The following is a 10809-nucleotide window of genomic DNA, read 5'->3' as shown; positions in this document are numbered from 1 at the left end:
ACAATAAAATTCGGTCAATGCCTACTTTTACTTTTGAAATTTTAATATTTTAATACTTTTCTTCGTTTTAATATTTTAGTTTGAAATTTTAATTTTAATTCAAATTTTCGAGTCGAGTTTGAACTCAAATTTTATAAACTCGTTCGAGCTTGAGTTCAAATCAATATAAATTGAATTGAGCTCAAGTCAGCTTCGACTCAGCTCATTTGCCACCCTAGTTTTAATATCATAATAAAATGTAAGTTCGTAAATATATAAATATATATATATATTGTTGTTTGTAAGGTAAATTTGTATTTAATTTCGTTCAGTTAATTATTTTATATTTACTTTGAACGTGAATTCAAAATAATAGAACTAGATATCTAAACAAATGTGAAACGACCCAATATCTGATATATCAAATACGTCAATCTAAAGTCAAGATAATATAAAAGAAACGTGACAACGAATTAAGTATGTAGCTTATTGTAGTTCTTAAACACATTTAACCAGGCACAAAACTTGTCGACTGACGGGTTCGAACCCAAGAACTTAGGATTAATATCTACTTCTTATTGTCGTTATGCTAGAAGAGAATGAATCAAGATAAGATATAACCGATGTAATAGGGTGTAACATAAATTTAAAAAAAAAAAAAAAACTCAACCCGATGACCTTTTAACTAAGTACGACCATTATAATTCATCCATAGGTTGTCAATCTGAATTTATTTTCAGAGCACCATTTTCATGTCATAGGATAGTCAACTCGAATTTTATGGAATGATCTCTCTAAAAATATAAATTTTATCTCATGGCAAGCAATCATATTAATTAATATAAGTTTTGATATTTAAGAGACTTACTAGTCTCTATCATTTTTTTAGATTCATTCATTGTAATAATTAAGGTTGACTAAACTGATCTAAATCACTCATCCGGCTCAATAAAAATATTGATTCACCATATAGGTTTTGATATATAAAAAATCTTTATAATAAGATCTGAATAAAGAGTTTATCTTATTAATAGAACAAATTGATCCGTGCTTAAAAATATTTTATTAAAGTTATAATGTATAAAAGAAATTTAGATATAAGATTGATCAAATATCAAATATATTTATTTTTCTTGTTGCAACTCACCCCATTGTTTAACATTGTATTGCACAAAAATTCTGGTTGAAATTAATTAAAATTAAAATTATGGACTTATTTAGATATTTATAATATAAATAAGAATATATTTTTTTATAGAAAGAAAAATATTATTATTATTATTTTGTTGATGGACCTAATATTAAATTGAAATATTAAGTCTCAAATTTATATAAATAATTTACCCTGCATTTGCCACCATAATCAATTCATCATAGATCCAGATCTAGGGAGATTTAATATCAAGTTATCATAGATTCAGATCCACGGAGATTCAATATCGAGAGAAGATCCAAAAATAACTTAATGAATCGTTTTTTACTACAAATTCAAGTATGTTTTTGCAACTTTAATTTATGTTTGATTTATTTATTGACATAGAAGATTAAGATTAAATAAATTAAAGATATAAAAATTTAATATATTAATTTTAAAAATAATATGAGAGTCATATCTATGCCGGACATATTGAGATTAATATTTATGAAAATTTAAAAATATGAATAGTCTTTTATATATGTCATGATCTGATTGGTCAAATTGATAAGAAATTAGAACTGCAAAAGTTTGTGAATAAAATGTTTATTAGGGTTTTGTTGATATAAATTATGATCAATTTTAATGAACTTTTTTTAAGAAATATAATTATGTATAGATTTTACCATTCAAGAATTATAATTAATTAACAAATTAGTTATCTATATATATAATGATGCTTAATTTTTAAAGTGTCCGGATTGCCGGGTCGAGAGCTGTGGTTAATTTGGATACTTGGGTCGGATTGTGGGTTGACCCATTTTTAAATTTAAAACAGTTAAAAATAAAATTAAAAATGCTAGAGGTATGTTTCGAACTTACAACCTAACAAAACAAGTACAACTCTTTAACCAACTAGGCTACAAATACTTTATATTTTAAATTCAACACCAAATTTGATAAACGCGGGATGTTTTAATATTAATATAAGTTCAACTTTTTAACTAACTAATTTATATATATATAATGATGCTTAATTTTTAAAGTGTCCGAATTGCCGGGTCGAGAGCTGTGGTTAATTTGGATACTTGGGTCGGATTGCGGGTTGACCCGTTTTTAAATTTAAAACGGTTAAAAATAAAATTAAAAATGCTAGAGGTATATTTCGAACTTGCAATCTAACAAAATAAGTACAACTCTTTAACCAACTAGGCTACAAATACTTTATATTTTAAATTCAACACCAAATTTGATAAACGCGGGACGTTTTAATATTAATATAAGTTCAACTTTTTAACTAACTAATCTATATATATATAATGATACTTAATTTTTAAAGTGTCCGGATTGCCGGGTCGAGAGTTGTGGTTAATTTGGATACTTGGGTCGGATTGTGGGTTGACCCGTTTTTAAATTTAAAACGGTTAAAAATAAAATTAAAAATACTAGAGGTATGTTTCGAACTTGCAACCTAACAAAACAAGTACAACTTTTTAACCAATTAGGCTATAAAGACTTTATATTTTAAATTCAACACCAAATTTGATAAACGCGTGACGTTTTAATATTAATATAAGTTCAACTTTTTAACTAACTAATATATAATGATGTTGAGTAAATGGATAATTGGGTCGGATTGTGGGTTGACTCACCCATAAACTTAAAACGGTTAAAAATAAAATAAAAAATGTTATCCGTAATTTTTTTTCACGGTTTTTATATTATTACTCGTGCATTTGCACGGGCTAAATGCTAGTTTATATAATTATGGATGCAGAATGATATCTAATTAATTAGAGAACGGTAATAATCTTTCTAATTAATTAAATAAATATCAAAAGTTAATATTTATATCTAATATAACGGATGAATTTGTATAATATATTAATATAATTAAAGACTAAACAAATACAATTTGTATAATATATTTAAATATTTAAATATTTATATCTAATATTCTAATTAATATATATATATATAAATAAATAAATATTATTTTTAATCACCGAATATTCTTCTCACACTCATTCATTAATTTATTTCTATTCTATTAATTAATAATTTATTTCAACAGATGTGCAAAGGAAAATCAGTGAAGAAAGTGGTAACAAATTGATTACAATAGTTAGTATGGAAGAAGTTAGAAAAGCTGTGTTTTCGATGAAAGGGGATAAAAGCCCAGGGCCAGATGGTTTCAACGCGAACTTCTTCAAAGAAAACTGGGAAATAGTGGGTAAAGATGTAAGCGAAGGGGTTTTAGAATTCTTCCAAAACAGGAAAATGTTGAAGCAATGGAACGTCACAGTGTTGAATTTGATTCCTAAGAATTCAATTCCGGAAAAAATTCAGGACTTTCGTCCTATTTCATGTTGCAATGTTATTTATAAAATTATTTCAAAAATTATTTCGCAACGTTTGAAAACAGTTATTGATAAACTTGTAGGATTAGGGCAATCAGCATTTATTCCCAAACGCTCTATTTCCCATAACATCCTACTCATGCAGAGCTTATTGAATGGATATGGAAAGAAAAACATATCGCCACGTGTGACTTTCAAAATTGACATTAAAAAAGCTTTTGACTCGATCAGATGGGGATCAATCCACGAATTCCTCCTTGCTGCAGGTTTTCCAATTATTTTCATTGATTGGATTATGCAATGTGTTTCCACTCCTCACTTTGTTGTGAGCGTGAATGGTATTCATGGAGGCTTTTTCAAGGGTGAAAGGGGAGTAAGGCAAGGAGACCCTATATCTCCTTACTTATTCGTCTTAATAATGGAAATTCTTGACTGCATTTTAAAAATGCTTCTGAGAAGTCATCATTTCAAATTTCACCCGTACTGCAAAGAAGAAGCAATAACCCATATATGTTTTGCAGATGATCTATTTTTTGTGGCTTATGCGGATGTTGAATCTGTTAGTATAATCAAAGAAGCTCTAACAATCTTTTCGAGTATTACAGGTCTATACATCAATGAGGACAAAAGTCAGGCTTTCTATGGAGGGGTTAATGAAGAAAGGAAAGAAAACATTTTCAATATTATGGGAATCAAGGAAGGTGAACTACCAGTGAAATACCTTGGAGTACCCCTGTCATCAAAACAACTCCGATACAATCACTTTAGACAACTGGTAGAAAAGGTTAGAAATTCTGTTTTGGGTTGGGCTACGAAAAAACTGTCTTATGCAGGTAGAATCGAGCTCGTTAAAAGAGTCATTTTTGGAAGTATTGGCTACTGGGCACAACAGATAGTCATCCCAAAGAAAGTAATGGCTGAACTCGATAGAATCATGAGAGACTACATATGGGGAACACAAGGAAGAGGAGGAAAAAAAGTCAAATGGGAGGATGTTTGCACTCCCATAGAAGAAGGAGGACTAGGAATAAAAAGTTGTGTTGAATGGAACAAAGCCCTCACCATCAAGAGCTTATGGGAGTTGGAGCAAAAAGCGGACTCCCTATGGGTCAAATGGGTGCATACAAGATTTATGAAAGAAGAGCAGAGTATCTGGACACTAAGCATCAACGAAAGAATGGCATGGTCATTGAAGAAAATCCTAAAAACAAGAAAAGATGCCTTTCAAATGGTGAAAACCACAATTGGAAATGGAAGAGGGGTACTATTCTGGCATGATCCTTGGTTGGATAATATTCCCATTATATTCAAAGAAGAAATGCAAGGAAACAGAGTTAGAAGAGAATACATCAAGTACTCATTTAGAGACGTATATGAAGGTAGATGTGATTCACTTTTGAGGCGTATTCCAGAAGGTGATAGAATCCTAAACCTAATGAGGCAGAAGCAACTCAATGAAAATAATGATGAAATAAGCTGGAAAACAGAAAGCAATGAGAAGTTTATTACAGGAAAGGCGTGGGAAATTGTTAGAACAAGAGGACAGGAGGTAGATTGGCATAATGTGGTATGGTCTCCAAAGATTATTCCTCGTCACCAATTTATTCTCTGGCTGGTATACAGGAAAAGGTTGACAACAAAAGACAGAATTCGAAAATATATAAACATTCCTGATATCAACTGTGTCCTATGTTTGGGAGTTGAGGAAAGCATAAACCATTTATTTGGGGAATGCTCTTTTGTAATACAAATCTGGAGGATGTATGCTGCAAACATGAACATCATCAACTTTCCAAGAATATGGGAAGAAATCCAAGAGTGGATGAAGAATAAAGCAAAAGGAAGATCCTTCTATGTAAGTATGTTGAAATGCTACTTTGGAGCAGTAATCTACAATATCTGGAAAGAAAGAAATTCAAGAACTCACAGTGGAAGAAGTAGAACCGCTGAAGATATTTGGAGAGATATAACTTCAGATGGAAATGCACTCATTCAATCCTGGAGAGGAATCGAAAGGAATGAAGAGAATAGAAAGCTCTGCCATATATGGGATATTTCGTTTGAGAAGATCACAAGTAGAATAAAAGTAAAAACGTTGTAGGCGCTAATTGATTATTGTTATTGTCTGTAATTCAATTATTGTTTCATTGTCAAATCTAGAAATTGTCTAGATCTGATCTTAAACTTTTGTATTTTTTTCCCTCTTTTGGGTTTTTTTAATGAAATGGCACTAAGCTGTTTTCCCCAAAAAAAAAAAAAAAAAAAAAAAAAAAATTAATAATTTATTTCACGACTAATTAATTTATATTAATTATTTAACTCAAATAATTTGTAATAATAATTTTAAATAAATAATAATGTGCTATAGTAATAAAATTACTCAATAACAAAATAAGAAAGTCAAAATAAATTGGGTTATTCATTTTGTTTCACAAATATTCACCACAAAAGAATGTTCATACATACCATCATCCATTAAACTAAATATATATAAATATGTTAACGATGAGATAAATTATTTGAAACGAATATAATATATTATGTAAAAATAATATTATTGTTAATAAAAGAGTAATTCTCTAACTTCGAAATTAAAATAAATCAAACTTTTTTCGAGCTTTTACTACATATCTTCTCACATTTTTTTCAACCACGGATTGTTTTCTCTTTGTGGGTAGACGTCATGAGCTCGTACCTTTAATAGAGTGTGTATTGTTTTTGTACCGGATGTAGACACTATTTTCAAATTTTTATCATTTCGAGGTATTAACAAACAAATTGCAATTATTTTCGGTCATTGAATGTTCAAGATTAATATCAATTAGTTTCTCTTCACGTCTTTCAAAACTTCAACCAAGAGAGAACAACATTCTTTAGATTTTTTTTCAAGTTGTTGAACCTCATTTATCAATGGAGTGAGAGTTTTGTGCCGATGTCTTCCCTTAACAAAACTATGATCATCATAATTGTTAGTGATGCTTTGATACCCACGTTTCACATTTTTTTGCCATCGGTCAATTTTTTATTTTCTACGCGCTTGATTTCGATGGTGAATCTCGGATTATAATTTTTTTGGGGGGAAGATGCAAGATCAAGAGCTACATATGATTATTTTTTCGACGTCATTATTTTTTATACAACATATTTGACTAATAGTTATGATATATCTTTTGCTCCATTTGTTGGAGTGAATCATCATTGTCAATCTATTTTACTTGGATGTTGACTACTATCTAGTGAAGATACATAATATTTCATATAGTTGTTCAAATGTTTGTTGATATGTAAGTTTGGACGTGCTCTAAAGGCAATAGTCACAGACCAATGTCGTTCAATGACAATTACAATTGTAGAGGTATTTCCAAATTTTCATCACTGTTTATAACTTAAGCATAAAATGAAAAAAATTCCAGCTAAATTAGGTGGTATTGCACCGTATAAAATGATAAAAAAAAAACAAATGAAGAACATTGTATATAACTCACTTACAGTTGATAAGTATGATGAGAATTGACAGAGTATGATTGAAGAATTACTTTGATTTTAATCTTATTTGATGGGGTTTATTTTGTTTGATAAAGGTTGCATATTTTAACATCATCAAAAAGGGAAAAATTGTTGGGAAAAATTAAAACAAAGTAAAGAGAAGAGTTAATTAAGTGAGAAATATTTAACTTGAAATATAAATAAACAAGAAGCTATGATCTAGAATATTATCTCAACAACATAAATTTGATGATGTTTAAATAGAATAAAGCTAAGTTGTCTATTTATTTGTGCAAGTGCATATATAAGACAATGTTACTTTAGACGTGGTCTAAATTATACTTTCTTAGACGTCAAACGTAGTTAGACGGATATGCTAACTCCTTTCTGGGTTGGATAAACCTCTTTGTTTAAAACTAACACCGGTTAAACTAACTAGACACACATTTGACACGTATTGTTCAAGCGTAATTAGACGCTTGCATCTAAATAGATGTTTAGACGTCTGTAAGACAAGCATAGTTAGACGCCTGCATCTAAACAGACGCCTATTCAACTTAGATGCTAGAATGTGGATAGTAAGTTAGATGTCTAACTATGTGTGCCGTTAGACGTTTCATTTTTGAACCGATTGAGGACAGTTGTCAACTAAGTATGCGTTATCATATAATTTTCCCGCTCAAACAGTAAAATAGTCATTTTCTAAATTCGAATAACTTGAAGACACGTGTTTTTCAATGTTAAATAAAATGACTAATATATCCTACAATTAATCATTAAGATTTTGGTAAAAACTCAGTTAATGATGACTGCTTTTGGGAAAAGACATCTAAAATTAATTGATGGGCCTCTTTCAAAAAGTGACGGTTGAACATGTGACTGTTCAAATTCTATTTAAAGACATCATGCATGTGTTTGGGGTTCTTACACTTCTTATTTTCCTGAAACCCTAAATCTCTCTATGCTTTCTCTTTAAGAAACCTTGATTTTCTTCGTTCTAATCTGTTTCTTACATTCCAAGATGTCTGACAAGAAGATTGTTTCCCTTGCTCACAATACTTTGCAGGTAGACTTTGATTCAGTCTATTCTATCGAACAACAAGACATCGTGAATATGTTCAGATCTCTCGAGTATTTTGGACTCAGGAAGTATCTAAGCGGTCCCTATATTCTATATGAAAAAGAGGTGCGTGAGTTCTTCAAGACGGGGAAGGTGGTTGAAGACTCGATAACGGCGATAGTGAACGACAAGACTATCTCCTTCTTTGAATCGATGTTCGCTAAGTTCTTTGAACTACTGTCTAAGGGTCATACATTTGATGTTGCGATCCTTGCCTATATTATTTTAGAGATGCAGATCGTCTTTTCAAACTCCGGCAGTTCGATCAACATAAATGGGAAGAAGAAGGTCATGAAGCCCCATTTATGTCTTCTAAACGACATTGTGGCTAAGGCATTTCAGGGTGGGGTAGGTTCGTTCGACCTGTATACCCAAGATAGATTTGACTACATGACAGCCATATCCAAAGGTATGCCGATTAACTGGGCGTCTACCATGTTCTCAAATCTTTGCCAGTTAATTTATTCAAAAACCAAGTAGAGTGCGAGCTTTTCAATCCAACTCGGCTAGTTCATGGAGCATCGAGCATCTGGGCGTTCCCATGAGCGAGGGTGAGGATGTTAACCCCTGCCGAATATTCACCAATATTTATGTGAAAGGCACCTTAGCAATGATGAAACTCTCCAAGGAGTTGAATCATGGTTCCTCTAGTCAACAGACGAGTGGTCAATCGAACGCTCGGTCCAAGCACCAAGCTACCTCCAACCGCATGACGAGCGTTAAAAGAGCTAAATCCTCTATCATGGAGTTTCTTGCTAGCTCTAACGGCCAGAAGAGAGCTTCGAAGAGGGACTCTGGAGCAGTTAACTCCATTCCTGAAAGGTCAAGATAAGGAAATCCTCCCATCGCTGCCATCCCTATTTCGTCTCTTTCGCCTTCACCTTCAGCCAACCCAATAAAGAAGCGGGTTAGGTCGTCTATTCTTACTGCTGATTAGACGAAGGAGTCTAAGGTCTTCAAAAAGTCAACTAAGGTAACCTCCTCCACTCCTCCGGCCGTAGTGCCAAATATTGATGTTCTTGTGATGGAACAAGCTAAAATACCAATTGTTGAGCCAGTTGGTCAAAATATTGAATGTATTGACAGGGAAAACTCGCATGTCTTCTTTGATGAATCAGTAGTTGATGCTACTGGTAATGTCAACATAACTATTGAAACAGAGCAGGCAAATGCTCCCACGCCTACTGTTGTTGTCTCTTCCAAACAAGCTCCCATTCAGTCGAATGTTGCGATGCTTGTTGTTGAAACTATTGAAGAACCACCCGTTAAGAAGGCAACGGGAATAGTGAATGAGCTTCTAGAAGGGGTATTTCAAAAGGCTCTGTCTCCTTATGAAATCTTAAAAGAGCAGTCACGGGCTTCATGCATCACTTTTAGAGAACTAGTGCCTACTCCCAAACCAGCCAAAGTTCCTGGAAAAGGAAAAGGTGTTGTTGAAGAGATTCCGGAAAAGTTTCGGAGGCCAACCTCATCTTCAATCTCGTTATGGAACAGGTTGAATTGAAAGTTGTTGAGAAGATTGAAGTCTTCGATACCTGGATGAATCACAAGTTAATCTGAAATCATCTCCGGCGGCGAGATCGAAAAAGAATGAAAGAAATTAATAAAAATGGAGAAGAGGGTCCTTAAATAGGCAAAAACAATTGAGGTCCATGAAGCACTCAAAAGAAAAGATCTCGTTGTGGAAAATGTAATGGGTTGCGCTCTTTATCCTCTACTTGAGGCGGGAAATGCAAATTTCAATCCTCTTGGCAGGGATGCTCTTTCAGAACAAAATGCACTGAAACGACTTGACTTGCTAATGAATGACTATTCCTCCACAGTCATCCGATGTTCATTGCTCCAAGTCATCTCGATCGAGTATATTTCAAATCAGTGCAAAGATTAACAATTCCGATGACATTGATGACATGTCTCCTCTTCAAGGCGAGCCCCTACGAATCATTAGAGTTGAACAAATTATTTCTGAAGATGAAGAGTAGGCTGCTACCTATCTCATTGAGCTTGCCAAGTTTTCCTTTGAAGAAAAGAGTAATGGCCCAACATTATGTTGAACAGACCCTTGTTGTTGTTTAACCAAAAATCAATATAGAAGAGGAGATACTAGCTTCTGAAGTTGAACAGACGCCCATTCCTCAGAAGGAGACAACTAAAGTGGCTCCTTCTACGTCTGAAGCAAAAAATCACCATTGATTGAGGGGGAACCACCAAAGAACTCTAAACAGACACTAGGTTCACAGGCTGAGGGGGAACCCTTGAAGCAAGTTGATCTAGAGAAGACTCTGTTGAGGAGGAACAATCTGAAAATGCTGAGTCCTCCTCATCCTCTGAAGAAATGCCATTAGATGAAAGATCCCCTTCCCCTTCAACTGCTTATCCATCTTTACCTATCAAGATAATTGCACACATCGCTGAGAACGTTGCTGATCTACCTCTTCACTCCGAAGATATTTCAGAGCGTGTTAATCAAATATGTGTCGAGATCTTAAATTGAAAAGAAAATTCAAGGAATATATCAAATGCTCCCTCTTCCCCCTAAAGACAAAGAACCGGAGCATTCCTTACAAGTGAACTTTCATGTGAACCCTATTTGCACTACTCCAGCTTGCTCCCAAGTCGTATCTTCTGCTGCTCGTTCCTCCGAAGAAGCCTCTCCTAGAGGAGAAAACTTTCGCAATACAATTATGGATGCGCTAAGTTCTATGCAGCAGAACATAATGGACATGTCG

This window comes from Impatiens glandulifera, chromosome 3 (assembly GCF_907164915.1).
Source record: "Impatiens glandulifera chromosome 3, dImpGla2.1, whole genome shotgun sequence".
Taxonomy (NCBI): Eukaryota; Viridiplantae; Streptophyta; class Magnoliopsida; order Ericales; family Balsaminaceae; genus Impatiens; species Impatiens glandulifera.
Note: the sequence above shows the minus strand (reverse complement) of the source record.